Raw genomic sequence first — 16899 nt, 5'->3', positions numbered from 1 at the left:
TTAGACCTCTCTTGAATGTTTTGGGGTCTCTCTGTAATCTGATCTCCAAAGGCATTGTGTTCCAGAGTGTGGGTCCTGCTAACGACAATGCCCTTTCTCTTACCTGTTAGTCTCGCTGTCTTGACTGAGGGAATGGTTAAGAGAGATGCTGCTGTATATGAGTTTTAAAGACTGCTGCTGTATATGAATTTTAAAGACTACCCCTGTCCCTTTTGAAGAAGACATCTGAGAAAGGATCTAGGTAGTCTTGAAAGCTCATGTACAACAATATCTTTGGATGCTGTTATGTTGCACTAGCAAAATATACCAAATCTGCAGAGAAACCTGTCTGGAGAATCTTTTTTTTTCCTTTCAGCCAAGTCAACGATCTGAAAAGTTGGCCAGTGATAAATGAGGCCAGCTACGCCCCACATATTGCTTCCTGCCTGTAAACTGTAAACAATTCTGTCCGAAGCCAATGCAACAGTTATTAAAGGTACCAAGTGCTCTTTGGACTCCTCTGCACTTATATTGAAGGAAGAAGAGGGTCCTTATTGAGTAGAGACACCGTGGTGGCCATCATGTGATATCTTGTCATATGTCATGCAGGACATTTAGAAGCCATTGTATAATATATTTCACTATGTTTCAGAGAACCCCCCAAAAATCTTTTAGATTAACTTATTTCACTTGTCTACTAAATCATGCCTGGAAGTATTAAATAATTGCTGTAATTTTAGAATGCTAAAGGCACATACAAAGGTTGTGATCTTTAATTATTTATGCTCCTATAATCTATTTTCATTGTGTTTTCAGAATCCAACCACTTCATCTTTATTGTGTGTGTGCTTCAGTTGGATTATATTCTTTAGTCCAATTCGGCCCTGCATGGGATATAATAAGTGATCAAGTGGATTCCTGCAGAAAGGCATGGTGGACCAATCTCCTGCTAATAAACAACTTTGTATTTGAGGAAAAAGTAAGTCTGTAGTAATGTATCCCTACTAAAGATACACTTGTACTTTCAAGCCTGCAAACAATCTAATTTCCAAAGACAAGGAACTTTCCTAAACTAAATTTTAAAATCAGGTTAGTATACAGCTAAATATATGCGCTTACTTTTAGGCGATGCAAAACAGGGGTGTAAAGTTAGATTATTAATATTATTTATTGATTTTTATATACCGACATTCATGTGCACATATATCGGTTTACAATTATGAAAATGTAAGTGTAATGGGATGGCATGAATCTAAAGCTAGGGTACTTCTGCTTTTTCTTACCACACCCCTCACCAGTTCTCTCAGCAGTGCCACAGGTTCTGGGCTCCAATCAGCAGCCACTGATAATATTTTCCTCCTTTTCTTTTCTTCACAATTAGCGTCAATGATACCTTCATCCCCTTGCTCCTTTCTAGCATGATGCTGCTCAAGGAGAAAATTTTATAAGATTCACAACCCCCTGAATACTTTGCAAGATTAGACCACCAAAGTGCATATATATTATGCAATGTAAAAGTAATCCAAAATATTTATATACAGTATATTTAAAACATATGAGTGGTAATAAACATAATTAAGCAAATCAGTATTACCTTTCATACATTAAAACAAATGTAAGTTCCAATATTCTATTCTGACCACTAGAGGTCTGCTGCAATGCAAATCAATATTACTATGGCTGCTACTATAGAAGCAATCAGGTGCAATTCACCAAATGTTCACTAGATGGCATAGTAGTACTGAAGGTAAAAGTCTCTGTAAGTCACAGGGGCTCTCATTTGAGTCAGACCCAATAAAAATCAAATTGCTCGCTGTGGGGATATTTCAAAGGGCTATGGCTCGCTCTCCCACTGTAAGCATTTCATCAAGAAAATTGAGCTCAGTCAGAATGAACTCCAAGGTGTTCAAAGGTACTAACAGATATTTCCAGAATTCAGTTCACCTTCATGGACTCTCTTGGGATAAGCACAGATTTTAACCTCTCTAGATTAACCAATGATGTTTCATATCACATTGCAAGTGAGTTCCATGCTGACCAGTCTCTGATTCAATCTGCAGACCTTTGGAAGATTCATATTGGTGCTGGTGAAGGGAGGTCCATGGATGCAGAGTTGTAGGGCTCAGCAAAATGATATATCATAATTTGGCACAGGTTGTCCATACACCCCTCACTGACAGATGGGTTGCAATCAGGTCATCCATAAACATGCAACATTTATTTATTTAATTAATTTTTTTCTTGACCACCTTCCCAGCCAAACAGATCACTCAAGGAGGTGTACAGTAAAATCTCCAACTCAACATGACAAATATACCATGGCAAACAACAAGCAGACTAATAAGGTAATTGCAGAGTTCAGCTACACTGAAGCTCATGTTTCCAATCTCGTAAGTCCCCTGATCCTCAGCCCAACAGCTCCTGAAGATAAAATCTTTTCTTCTACCCCTGAACCCTTTAGACCAGGACTAATTACAGATGGGCTGATGCAATATCGGCGTGCTTTAAAGGTGCACTCATGATTGAGCACCCGCTCCCTTAACGCGAGCCGATCCATCTCTCTGGGGCGCCCATTGCTAAATGCAAATGGGCCGCCGTGGTAAAAAGGAGGCAGTAGGGGAATTTGCGTGCCCCTAGCGCCTCCTCGGCAGCGGACGCCCGGGAGAGGTGGCTCTCAGCCACTTAGGAAAATGGACGCTCAATTTTAGAACGTGTGCTTCCCTAACCTGACCTCCAGCACACTTTTTTTTTCTTAAAATTTTTTTTTGGGACATTTCTCATTTTTTAGTTCCTCCACAATATTAAGTCAGAGGTAGTACAGAAAAGCAATACTTTCTGCTTCTCTGAACACTTTCTGGGCTCCTCAATACAATACCAGTTTAATTTTTGAGATTAAAAATGAGTGCAACTGGCCCACTTTTTTTTTTATGCGTGGAGGAGGAATCATTAATAGCCTCATCAACATGCATTTGCATATAATGAGCGCTATTATCTATGCACTCTCAGGCCAGCGCACGTTTTGGCCTAAGAGAGCAGTGTTACAACGCATATGTTAACTGGCTCTCACAAACTGGTACAGGCATGCCCCTGGGCTATTTCCACCTCACTTCCTGCAAGCATAGCAGTGAAAAACCTATGCAACAAGATTTTCCTAGCCTAGGCAGCCCTGAAGAAGGTATACTAGTTTTTGCAAAGAATCTCCATAAATCTTTCTACAGATAGACATATTTTCACAAAGGAAAATGTAGATAGCTGGGTGGCTGGTGGCTGGTGGGCGTGAGGATCGCTTGGTAACATGCCTACCTGGTGTGAAGCTGGCGGACCTCACGCGTCACCTAGATAGGATTTTAGACAGTGCTGGGGAGGAGCCGGCTGTCGTGGTACATGTGGGCACCAACGACATAAGAAAATGTGGGAGGGAGGTTCTGGAAGCCAAATTTAGGCTCTTAGGTAAAAAGTTTAAATCCATAACCTCCAAGGTAGCATTCTCTGAAATGCTCCCTGTTCCACGCACAGGTAACCAGAGGCAGGCAGAGCTCTGGATTCTCAATGCGTCGATGAGACGATGGTGCAAGGAAGAGGGATTCAGTTTTGTTAGGAACTGGGGAACCTTTTGGGGAAGGGGGAGGCTCTTCCGAAGGGATGGGCTCCACCTTAACCAGGGTGGAACCAGACTGCTGGCGCTAACCTTTAAAAAGGAGATAGAGCAGCTTTTAAACTAGAACAAAGGGGAAAGCCGAATCGCTCAGCAGCGCATGGTTCGGAGAGAGGTGTCTTCAAAGGTTACTAATGATGCATTAGAATTAGGGCATCCCGACAGTGAGGTTCCAATAATAAGAAAAGTAGTCCAAGAGCCTGAAACTGAAAACTCACCTGAGCTAAAAAATTCTAACTTATCCCTATCAATTAAAAAGCAGAATGAAAATACAAACAAAAAACAAACTTTGAAATGTTTGTATGCTAATGCCAGAAGTCTAAGAAGTAAGATGGGAGAATTAGAATGTATAGCAGTGAATGATGACATAGACTTAATTGGCATCTCAGAGACATGGTGGAAAGAGGATAACCAATGGGACAGTGCTATACCGGGGTACAAATTATATCGCAATGACAGAGAGGAGCACCCGGGAGGAGGTGTGGCGCTTTATGTCCGGGATGGCATAGAATCCAACAGGATAAACATCCTGCATGAGACTAAATACAAAATTGAATCTTTATGGGTAGAAATCCCTTGTGTGTTGGGGAAGACTATAGTGATAGGCGTATACTAACTTCCACCTGGTCAAGATGGTGAGACGGACAGTGAAATGCTAAGGGAAATTAGGGAAGCTAACCAAATTGGTAGTGCAGTAATAATGGGAGACTTCAATTACCTTGCACGTAAGCAAGTATCACAATACACTGGTGCAGGATAATGAATCTTTAATCACCACAATTTCAATAATAGTCATAATCAGTTCCAATGGATAAAGGATCTCAATGTTAATGATGGCGACTCCAAACCGTTCAAACTGACAGCTCCGGGTATCTCTGTAAAGATTTAAATATACCCTTGGTCCCCCCCGACGCAGCCTGGCGAAACACGGGACCGTGTCGGGGGATCAATTTAAACGCTGTCAGTTTGAACGGTTTGGAGTCGCCATCATTAACATTGAGATCCTTTATCCATTGGAACTGATTATGACTATTATTGAAATTGTGGTGATTAAAGATTCATTATCCTGCACCAGTGTATTGTGAGACTTCAATTACCCCAATATTGACTGGGTAAATGTATCATCGGGACACGCTAGAGAGATAACATTCCTGGATGGAGTAAATGACACCTTTAAGGAGCAATTGGTTCAGGAACCGACAAGAGAGGGAGCAATTTTAGATCTAATTCTCAGTGGAGCACAGGACTTGGTGAGAGAGGTAACTGTGGTGGAGCCGCTTGGCAATAGTGATCATAATATGATCAAATTTGATTTAATGACTGGAAGAGGAACAGTGTGCAAATCCACGGCTCTCGTGCTAAACTTTCAAAAGGGAAACTTTAATAAAATGAGAAAAATTGTTAGAAAAAAACTGAAAGGAGCAGCTACAAAAGTAAAAAATGTCCAAGAGGCGTGGTCATTGTTAAAAAATACCATTCTAGAAGCACAGTCCAGATGTATTCCACACATTAAGAAAGGTGGAAAGAAGGCAAAACGATTACCGGCATGGTTAAAAGGGGAGCCAAAAGATCTTCATTCAAAAATTGGAAGAAAGATCCAACAGAAGAAAATAGGATAAAGCATAAACGTTGGCAAGTTAAATGTAAGACATTGATAAGACAGGCTAAGAGAGAATTTGAAAAGAATTTGGCCACAGAGGCAAAAACTCACATCATCAAGATATACGACTACGAAGGAGTACAAGAGGTCTCTGAGGATTTCATTCATAAGGCGTTGAAAGACCGCTGGGGTATTCCATAGCCCAAAGGGCATCACAGTATATTCATAGTGACCATCCCTCATGTTGAATGTAGTTTTCCAGACGTCTTCAGGTTGGATGCGTACCAGATTGTACGCACCCCTTAGATCCAACTTGGTGAAGATCCGTGCCCCTTGAAGGTGGTTGAACAGCTCGCTGATAAGGGGCAGGGGATATCAGTCTTTGCGGGTTATGGCGTTAAGCCCTCTATAATCAATACAAGGGCGTAAACCACCGTACTTTTTCTTAACGAAGAAAAAGCCTGCTCCAGCAGGAGAATCAGAGGGACTAGGTTCTCTTTGATATACTCAGACATGGCTAGGGTTTCTGGTTGAGTACCTGGCAGAGGTTCTATTGAACAATTGAACTTGTGTAACAGGCAAGGTATCTGCCTTCTGCTTCGAGAAGACGTCTTCGAAGTCAGCATACCGAGTAGGCAAACCAGAAAGAGTGGTAGACTTCAGAACAGGGACTAGTGGAGCTACTGGATGTAGACATGTCTTCTGGCATTTGGAGCCCCACTGCACCAACTGCAGGGAATGCCAGTCGAACTGGGGCTCGTGGGCCTGGAGCCAGGGCAGCCCCAGGCACTCCTCCTCGTGGAGAATGCCCACGGTAAGACAGACAGCTACTGTTCAATGGGTGATGAGCCCAGGGAGAGGTTCTCCTTGAATGGAGGCGATTCGGAAGCTCACATCTAATGGCTGAAGAGGAATGTTCAGAAGCTTGACAATGTCATCTATAAGGAAGCTGCCACTTGCTCCGGTATCTACAAGAGCAGTGGTGAAGGAGTGATCCTCGATGCCCAAAGAGATGGGAAGCAGGAGTTGGGGGCGGGTGACAGTAGCGCCTAAGCTCGGGACCCCCGCTGGGCTCAGGCATTGCAGTTTTCCGGATGAACCGGACAGAACTGTCGAAGATGTCCAGAAGTGCCACAGTAAATGCAAAGACACTCCTTCCTCTAACTGTTGGAGACAGTCGTCCTCGTTTCACCTCCATAGGTTCCACCACGGAAGAAGGCAGTGGTGCCGGAATCTTGGCTGGAAGACTCTGGACACACGTGGGACGTGGTGTAGGAGAGCGGGGAGCCTTTACTTCTAGGTGCCTTTGCCAGAGACAATGGTTGATCTTCCCGGTGAGGGAAATCAGGTCCTCTAGAGATGTGGGAGTCTCACGAACAGAAAGTTCATCTTTGAGAGCGCTGGAGAGTCCATCTAGGAAGATGGCTTGCAGACAATCTTCTTGCCACCCAAGTTCAGTAGCCAGGGTCCTAAACTCCACCGTATACTTGGTGAGGTGGAGCTCAGGACCCTCGGCGAGGGTCCTGAACTCCACCGTATACTGGGTCGAGGCAGGATTGTTGTTACTTGCAGGGAGGAGTTCTGCAGATTCCCACTGACAACAGGTGGACCTGGGTGAGATAGAGAACCGGTGGGACCTTCAACTATACCAGCCCTTGTTTTCCTCAGGTTGAGCCTTTGGTACTGGGGCCAGCTGGTCTTTAGGCAGTGTCTCTGCTGATGGCAGAAGTGGTGGTCCTTGGATATCTTAGGTTGTATGCAGGCAGAGGTCAAGCAAGTCTGAGGTCCAGGCAATGGTCAGAACAGGCAGTGGTCAAGCATTCCTGAGATCGGGCAATGTCAGAGGCAGGTGGCAGTCAGACGTATCAGAGATCTGGCTGAGGTCACACCAGGTATCTGTCCAAGAGGAGAGGAGGGACGGATAAGCAGATCAGGCAAGCAAGGAGAAGGGCAGGTGGTCAATGAAGAAAGAGATGAAGACTGAAGACAAGGCTGGAACTGAGGATTAGGCTGAAACCGAAGACAGGATGCTGGAGCAACATGCTGTACTCTGGAGTAGGTGGACCTGTTGCTGAGGCAAGTTGAGACTGGAGCATTGCCCTTTTAAAAAGCCTAGGTGCTGCCTTCAATAGAAGCCATGAGGGATTTCCTACCACGGTCTCTTTAAATAGCAACATGGGGTGCTTGTGCGCATAGGGAGAGGTGCGGCGTTCCAAAGTTGGTGGCATCCTGCCACATGCATGACTGGTTGTGGTCTCTGCACTGGGGGGGGGGGGAGGTTTGCATAGTGGGCTGAAGAAGCATCCTCCCATTGGGACATGGCATTGCAGGTTCAGAGTTGGAGTTGAGAGCGATGGTCTGTGGGGGTAGCCCATGGACCGCCAATCATAACAGTACACCCCCTCTCCCCCTTTCCTAAGGCCTTGGGTTGTTGGAGGTATCTTAAACTGAGGCACTGGCCTCCTTCGATCATCTATGTCTCTCTTGGCTCAAATGGCAGCTCTCACAACCAACTGATTGGTTTGTCCCCATAGTACATGCAATTCCTGGGATGAGGGCAAAGCTACAAGTGGGGGAATTGTCAGGAGTGGGGATGATGGAGGCAGAGGTATTTTTTACAAAAATCTGCTGGAAAGGGGAAGAGCCAGTGGTCTTGATGTGGTGGTTATGGGGAATCTCGGTTTCTTCTGGACTGTGTTGACGGAGGACAGATTCTAGTTGAAGAGTAGAGGCATCTACTTCCCTATCAGATTCTTAGCTGGTAGTATTAAATGGAACTGCAAGGTTCCTTTTACTTTCTGTCTGAAGTCTGGTATGCAGGATCCATATTTCCTCATCTTTGCCGTTGATATGTGCCTCAAGCCTTTTCTTAGTAAGATTGTTTTCTTTCTCCAGATTCTTTCGTTCTGATTTTTCTTTTAGCAATAGTGATTTCCTTGGTTCCTGTAGACCAGGAGGATAGAAGCCATGATCACCAAGCAAGGCGCTCCCACAGGAACCAAGCAAGTGTCTATATATCCAGGTCCCCATCCAGTGAGCTCTAGGGTGGATCAATCAAGCTGTGGATGGTGTTGTTGGAACCATGGCAGGCCTAATATAACAGAGTTCACAGCTCTTGGAATGATATGGAAGTTGATTTCTTCAGTGTGAGAGGGACCAGTGTGTATGATGAGGGGTACCATGAACCGGGTCACCTGTTCCAGAAGGGTGTCTCCAAAGACTGACGAAAGTACCAGTGGTGAAGTTGTCTGGACCATAGGTATTTTGAATTGGTCGATGAGATCCTGCACTATGAAGTTTCCACCAGATCCAGAATCCACCAAGACTCGTGTGAAGAAACATGCAGGACCCAATTCCAATGTGGCTGGCTAGAGAAACTGAGGAGCCAGGATAGTGAAACTTAGTCAATTGGCCAAGGGACCCTGGGTGTTTTATGTTTCCTATTCTCTCACGGCACTGAGTCAAGAGATGACCCTAGGACATGCAATAAAGGCAGAGGCCTTGTTGCTGGCATCGTAGCTTCTCTTTGGGACCTAAGCAGCAGCTGCCCAATTGCAACAGTTCTCGTGGAGCTAGAGAGGTCATGGGTGTAGCAGGAATGGGTGTAAACGGAGGCTAGAAGGGTGGCACTTCTACAAGCCTGGCATGTCTCTCTGGTTCTCTCCTGCAGGCATGGATCGATCTTGCCCATGAGGCCAATGAGGTCTTCCAATGAGGTAGAGATCTCCCGGGCAGCGAGCTTATCCTTAATCTTCATGGAAAGGCCTTCCACAAGATGGTTTTCAAGCTGTTCCCCTGCCAATTTTACTCAGAAACCAAGGTCCTAAATTCCATGGCATACTCTGATAAGGTTCGGGAGCCCTGGTGAAGCTGGAGCAGATCGGAGGCCATCGAAGTTACCGACCCGAAAAGAGGATTTGTATTCAGACAACAACCAACAAGGACAGAACTTCACAATCTGGGTAAACAAGGGCAGGGGTAGCTTGCTTATTACGGTGGTTACTGCCTGATACATCACTTTGAATGCATATACAGAGTTGCTCTCTGCTTCAACGGCAGGGGGAAATGTGGAAAAGAGGATTTGCATTCAGACAACAACCAACAAGGACAGAACTTCGCAATCTGGGTAAACAAGCGTGGGGGTAGCTTACTTATTACGGAGGTTACTACCCTAAACCAATTAAGTCTGATACATCACTTTGAATGCATATACAGCATTGCTCTCTGCTTCAATGACAGGGAGAAATGTGGAAAACAGGATTTACATTCAGACATCATCCAACAAGGCATTGATCTGTGCAGTCTGGGTAAACATGCATCGGGGTAACTTTTGATGTGGTGGTTACTATCCTTAACCATTAAGCCTTATGCTCACCTTTGATGCAACTCCAACATTACTCTCTGCATCAATGACAGGGGATGGCAGGAAATTTGAATCAGTTACCAACAAGGGCCCTGAACTTGGTGGTTGATGAAACAGATAAGTATGGGAAAACAAGTGTGGAAGCTTGCTGGGCAGACTAGATGGGCTGATTGGACTTTTTCTGCCGTCATATCTATGTTTCTATGTTTCTATGACCCTGCTCCTTAAGAACAATGTGAAACTGCTCCATGAACTGTTGTAAATCAAGCAAGAGGGGGTTCCCTCACTCCCAGAAGGGAGACACCCATTCTAGGGCTTTTCCATAAAGAAGGGCGAGGATATATGTGGTTTTAGTCTGATCGTTGGGGAATAGCGAGGCCTGTAATTAGAAGTGCATTTTGCACTGGTCAGGAATTCTCAACATCGCTTAGAGTCTCCAGTATGCCGGGGTGGTGCCAGCAGTTGCGGTACAAGCTGACTGGATTCTAGAGGATTTAGCAGCACAGCTACAGGCAGAAATGGTATGGTAGGTGCAGACAGGGTGTCCAGTCACCTGGCAAGGTGATCTATAGCTGCGGCCAAGCATTTCAGGGCAATCTGTTGTTCCTGAAGTTTGAAAGTTAGGTCAGGGATAGCCTGTAGTTTGGTCAAATCTGCCGAGTCCATGGCCTCAACAACTTGTTGCATCTGTGGACCCTTCCCCACAGGCAGGTTCCCACCATTGGCAAATGGAGCTGGGAAAAGCAGAGACCCAGTGGGACCATTACCTTTACCAGCTCTCCTTCCCCTTGGTTTGAGTCTTTGGGTGTCAGGGCCCGCAGGTATTAGGTGGGGTCTCTTCTGATGGCAGAAGTGGTGGTCTTTGGATAGCTTGGGTCATAGGCAGGCAGAGGTCAGGCTAGTCTGAGGTCCAGGCAATGATCAGCAGCAAGTAGCGGTCAGGTGTATCCGAGATCAGGCAATGGTCAGAGGCCAAAAGTGGTCGAGTGTATCCGAGATCAGGCAGAGGTCACACCAGGTATCTATCTGAGAAAAGAGGAGGGGTGGCTAGACAGGGCAGGTAGGCAAGGTGTAGAATAGGTAGTCAACGAAAAAAGATATGAAGACTGAAGACAAGACTGGAACTGAGGACAAGGCAGGAACTGGAGCAACATGCTCTACTCTGGCATAGATGGACCTGTTGCTGAGGCAAGTTGAGACTGGGGCATTGCCCTTTTATAGGGCCTAGGTGCTGACATGATCAACAGGGGCCGCAGGGGATTTCCTGCTGCAGTCCCTTTATGTATTTATTTATTTAAGTGTTTTTATATAGAAATAACCATATTCACATCGTATCGGTTTACATAGAACATATAATAATGATAGAGAAAATATATTGAACAATTTGGTTACATGGCAAACAGAGAAAGCAGAATAACTTTATATGCAGAGTGAACATAACTGTTGATATAAGTATATATATATATTGGGTACTATATATAATGTTTGGATAAAAATAAGGTAATAAGGCATGTTTAGAGATAAGTATATATTATTGAAACTAAAGAAAGGAGCATAATGTTATATGCAGAGTGAAACATAACTGAGGATAAAGGCATATATATATTGTACACTATATACAATGTTTGGTTAAAGATTATGGTAACAGGCATGCTTAAAATGCGGTATATATCATTAAAACTAGCGAGTAGACGGCTGTTGAAATAAAATATGTGTAAAGGAAAATGGCTTGGTGACTAGGCATGTTCAGAGAGCATTTTATGACTTTTTTTAAAATAGAGCATAAGTTGCTGGGGTAATGGTAGGTATTATGGGTAGGCTAGCTTGAAAAGCCAAGTTTTCAATTTTTTTTTAAATTTGTGTATGCAGGGTTCAATGCGTAGGTCGGGAGGCATAGAGTTCCAGTTGATGGGTCCTGCTATTGAGAGTACTCTGTCCCTAGTGGAGGTTCGTTGTGTAGTGTTAGGAGAGGGGATGTGGAAGGTTCCTTTATAGGCAGATCTGGTTGGCATGTTGGAGGTATTGAAGTGGAAAGATTTATTTAGCCATATGATGTTCTGGTTGTGTAAAGTTTTGTGTATAAGGGAGAGTGTTTTGTAAAGGATTCTAAATGAGATCGGGAGCCAGTGAAGGTCTCTTAGGATGGGTGTGATGTGGTCTTTTCTACAGGTATTGCTGAGTATTCTGGCAGTGGCATTCTGTAATAGCTGGAGGGGTTTAGTGGTGGAAGCGGGGTGGCCTAGTAGGAGAGAATTACAGTAGTCTATCTTGGCGAAGATTAAGGTTTGAAGAACGGTGCGGAAATCATGGGCATATAGGAGCGGCCTAATTTTTTTTAACACATGAAGTTTAAAATAGCATTCCTTTAAAGTTGATTTTATGAGTGCTTTAAGGTTCAGCTGGTTGTCAATAGTAACACCCAGGTTGCGTACTTGTTGAGTGAGGGGGGTAGGGAGGGGTGATGTGCTATTAAGTATGACGTGATGTGTAGTGGGATTGTGAGAAATAATAAGGAGTTCCATTTAGTTGTTGTTGAGTGCCAAGTTGAGGTTAGATAGGAGGTGGTTGGTCGAGTTGATGCAGTTGTTATAGACTCTTAATGAATTGTCTAGTGAACTGGTTATGGGGATAATAAATTGGACATTGTCCGCATATATAAAGTAAACGATGCCTAAGTTGGTTAAGAAGTGGCAGAGGGGTAGCAGGTAGATGTTGAAGAGGGTGGAAGAGAGGGCAGAGCCTTGGGGTACACCACGGGTATGTTTAATGGGGTCAGATTCGTTATTGCTTAATTTGACCTTGAAATTAGAGATGTGAATCGGAACCGGAATCTGTTCCGATTCCGGTTCCGATTCACATCATGGATTTTTTTTCGTTCAGTCCCATCGTTTTTGTTTTTTTATCGGCTGCGCCTGAGCCGATAAACAAAAAACCCACCCCGACCCTTTAAAACCACCCCCTTAGCTTCCCCACCCTCCCGATTCCCCCCAAAATATTTTAAAATTACCTGGTGGTCCAGTGGTGGTCCCGAGAGCGATCTCCCCTCTCGGGCCATCGGCTGCCACTAATAAAAATGGTGCTGATGGCCCTTTACCCTTACCATGTGACAGGGTATCCGTGCCATTGGCTGGCCCCTGTCACATGGTAGGAGCACTGGATGGGGGAAGCTAAGGGGGCGGTTTTAAAGGGTCGGCGTGGGTTTAGGGGTTGTTTTAGTGTGCCGTTTTTCCTGCCCTCCTCCCAAAACGATAAGAGAACCCCACGAACAATTTTGTGGAGTTTTCCTATCGGTTTCGGGAAGCCCCCGATTTCTGACAACTTTGAAAATATCGTACGATATTTTCAATCGTCAGAAACACGATTCACATCCCTACTTGAAATGTCTGTTTTTAAGGTATGATTTGAACCAACGATGGGCAGTTCCAGATATGCCTATGTTTGAGAGGTTGTTTAGAAAGATCTTGTGACTGACGGTGTCAAAGGCAGAGGAGATGTTAAGCATCGCTAGGAGGAAGGCTTGACCATTATCCATGCCTTTGAGAATGGTGTCTGTGAGGGACAATAGGAGTGTTTCAGTACTGAAAAATTTACGGAAACCAAACTAAGACGAGGATAGAATGTGGTGTGTGTCTAGATAATCAGTGAGGCGGAGGTTGAATACCTTTTCAGTGATTTTGACTAATAGAGGTAAGTTTGAGATTGGGCGATAGTTCTGATGGGTAGAAATTAGGTTTTTTTTAGGATGGGTTTCACAATTGCTTGTTTGAGGGAGGCGGGGAATACACCATGTGTGATGGAACAATTGATAATCTCTGCAATGATTGAGGATATTGCGTTGGGGATGTTTTGTAGCATTTTGGAGGGGATGTTGTCTAGGAGGTGTGTGGAGGGCTTGATTTTCTTTAATAGGGATTCAATTTCTAAAGCCGATGTGGTTTCAAGGTGTTCAATGTTGGCAGTGGTGTCGGGGGGGGGGGGGGGGGGGTCATGGTAAAGTCTGTGTCAGGGGGAAAATTTGCTGTCAGATTGGTGACATTGTTATGGAAGAAGGAGGCTAGGTTGTCACATTTGCTTTTGAAGTCTAAGGATGGGCTGTGTGTGGGGGAAGGTTCAGTGAGATTTGATATCAGAGTGAATAGCGCCTTGGAATTGTACTGATAGTCGTGTATTTTGCGTGCATGGAAATCACGTTTGTTTTTAGGATGGTAGTCCTGTATTCATGCATGGAAGTTTTGTATGATGAGAGTAAAGAGGGGGATGGATGCTTCCTCCATTTTCTTTCCTTAATTCTCAGGTTATGTTTGAGTTCTGGTGTGAACCATGCTTTTTTTATTGCTGCGGGATGGGTTTACATTTATTGTTTTTAGTGGGCAGATTTTGTCTGCAATGTCTTTGGTGGTGTCGTTCCAAGAGAAGATAGCTGATTCTGGGTTAGTGAGGTCAATCTTGTTTAAGATATCAGAGCATAATGCGATAAGGTCTTCTCTGGAGCAGTGTTTGCGAAATTGGAAAGAGTGCGTGGGGGGGGGGGGGGTGTTGGTTTCATTATAGAGAGGGTGGTGTTTATGAGGGCGTGGTCGGACCAGGGTACTGGGGTGCAGGTGGGGGTATTGGTGGTGGCTATGCTGGAATTCGTAAAGAGATCAAGTGTGTGTTCTGCTTTATGGGTTGGGAGGTTCATGATTTGCTTGTATCCCATGAGGTAAAGGGATAAGAGGAATGCTTCGCAGGAGGGGGAAGGTAGGCAGGAGTCGACATGTAGATTGAAGTCGCCGAGTATGATGAAGGGTGTGTTGAGATCCATGTCGTCGCCAAAGAATTCAATGAGGGGGGACGTGTCATGCTCTGGTAGCCCAGGGGGGTGTATACTAGGCATATCTGTAGCAGTGGGGATTTGAAGATGCCAAGCTCATATTTGGGGGGTAAATTGACCGTTTGGGGGGTAAGGATAAGTTCATTTTTGGCTGCAAGGAGAAAGCCGCCCCCTTTTTTTTGGGTCTGGGTAGAGAGTAAATGTTGTAGAGATGTAATGGTAGTTGGTTTAGTTGTGCTATGTCAGTGTGCTTGAGCCAGGTTTCTGTGATTGCACAGATGTCTGGCTTTGATTCTAATAAGAAGTCATTGAGTATGTGGGTTTTCTTCACTAGGGATTGGGCATTGAAGAGAGTGAGTGAGAAGAGTGTGAGTCCGAGGAGTTGTGTGAGGGGGGAGGTCATGATGGGAATAAGTGATTTAGGTTTGTGCAATAGATAAGGGGTGGGGGGTTTTCTAAGGTTGCGATAAATGTGTTGTATGATGGGGATGGGGAGTGCATGCATCGTTGAGTGTGTGAGGTGGGTGTGCTGTAGCGGTGAGGGTAGAGTGTAGCGTAAAGTGGTATGTAGTACTTGGTGGAGGGGTGATGGGGTTCACGGGAAGATCCAAAGGACACAGGGGAGACACCAAGGGGCGCACTAAGGGGTGCGCTCCTTAGGAGCTGCACGCTGGGCGTCACGCACCAGGGGCCTGCAGGAAGCTTTCAGGTCTTTGCAGCTCTCCGCCTCCTATGACATCATGTCGGCTCGAGGGGCGGTGCATCGAGATGCAGCTGCGATCAGGGCTTGGTAAGGCCGAAGGCGAGGTAGGCCCTTATCCCGATGGGTGCACGCCAATCGCACGGGCCGGTCCTTGTCTGGGGGTCGGAGTCAGTTGGCCGAGTGTCCGCGGGATGGTCTGGTGTCCGATGGGTCCATGGGTCAGGTCTGGCATCCAGAGAGGGCCACGGGTCGGTCCGGCATCCGGAGAGGGCTGCGGGTCGGTCCGGCATCCAGAGAGGGCCGCGACACTCCGAAGTCGACAACGATCTGCCACATGCATGACTGGCAGTGGTCTCTGCCCCAGGGGGCAGCATGGCAGGCTGGACAAGCATCCCCATGTCGGGACATGGCATGGTGGGCCCAGAATTAGAGATGAGAGTGGCGATCCATGGGGGTAGCCTGCGGGCCGTGAATCGTAACATCCAGTTTATCTTTTGCTCTAGATAATCTAGATTTTAGTGATGTAACTTCCATTTCCAGACTGCTTACCATGTCCTCAACACATGAAAGGTACCATGTCACTTCAGAGAGCGCCCTGTTTATACTTGACAATTGCTGGCATGCTTCATCAAATTTCTGAAAATTATTTTCAAATTTGTCATGCAGTGCTCTCACTACAGCACTTGCCACTTTTTTTACTTGCAGTTCTTTAGGAATCAAGATAGAGGCCTCTTGAGTAACATCAGCCATCTTGATGTCGCTGGGCTTCACCATGGGCTTTTCTTTTTTTGATACTCTAGTGGACATAATATTAGTGATTCAGCAACCCACTTTGCAAAAGTCATCAGGGAGGAGATATTATCCAACACACAAACATTATCTGGAAGATGACACAAAAAATGAATCAAAAAGGGTGGAGGTCCCAGGAACAGGTCTAAAACATTTCTACCTCTTCTTACTGCATCACATGACCAATCCCAGCTTTTTATCCAGCTCCTGCTCTGGATCATAAAAACATAAGAATTACTATGCTGGGTCATACCAAGAGTCCATTGAGCGCAGTAGTCCATCTCTGATAATGGCCAATCTGAGTTACTTGGAAGTACCATTCCAATCCTTGGCAAGCAATGGCATTAAATTGCTTGGCCACGGCATTTGGAGACAAGTGAGAGAAAGTGGGTGATATTAACAAGCACACATTATACTGCAAATTACAGTGCTTGTGGATTTAGTGATTCTGAATAAATCTGAAATTTGTTTTGCTAGTTGTAATTTCTTTTATAACACTAACACAGGTCCATTTGTCAGATGCCCATTATACTGTAACGTGAGATACTCTCAAATATTTTAAAAAAAGAGCTTTTGTATCCCATTCCAGAACCATATTCCATTTCAGCAATGACATGGAGCAGCTTAATACTCTGATGAGAGCACCTTATATCTGAAGTTCCTTTATCTCAAATCTCCTATTATCTGATAAAAATCATGGGCTTTATTCAGAAAAACTTATCCAATGTCTGAAATTCTTTTAACAAAAACCTCCCATTATCCAGAATAAGCCTGGCTCCAATGATTTCAGATAATAGGTACTCTATTGTAGTCACAGCAGAGTAGCTTGTCATAGTCATTTTTTTAAAATCCATATTGAACTACTGCTTTTCCCCTTCATGATGAAACAGAGCATGACTGTCCCACCCTGTTGATTTTTTTCGAGAGACTATGACCATCTGCTCATTTGGCCCCTCTCTCCTGTCTCCCTATACCATCGGGACCTGCCTTGGAGCAT

The 16899-nt window shown here is 44.9% G+C and overlaps 1 protein-coding gene across 1 annotated transcript in view; it reads left to right on the top strand.

Annotated features, from left to right (window-relative positions):
- The first annotated feature begins 806 nt into the window (after window positions 1-806).
- Window positions 807-16899, top strand: part of LOC115082261 (O-acyltransferase like protein-like) — an 80730-nt gene continuing 64637 nt past the window's right edge. Inside the window, exon 1 of the mRNA XM_029586511.1 lies at window positions 807-958. The gene's annotated coding sequence lies outside the window, so the exon portion shown is untranslated. The remainder of the gene's footprint in view (window positions 959-16899) is intronic.

The sequence above is a fragment of the Rhinatrema bivittatum genome, chromosome 1, assembly GCF_901001135.1.
Source record: "Rhinatrema bivittatum chromosome 1, aRhiBiv1.1, whole genome shotgun sequence".
NCBI classification, from domain to species: domain Eukaryota; kingdom Metazoa; phylum Chordata; class Amphibia; order Gymnophiona; family Rhinatrematidae; genus Rhinatrema; species Rhinatrema bivittatum.
This window is presented reverse-complemented; position numbering and strand designations above follow the sequence as displayed.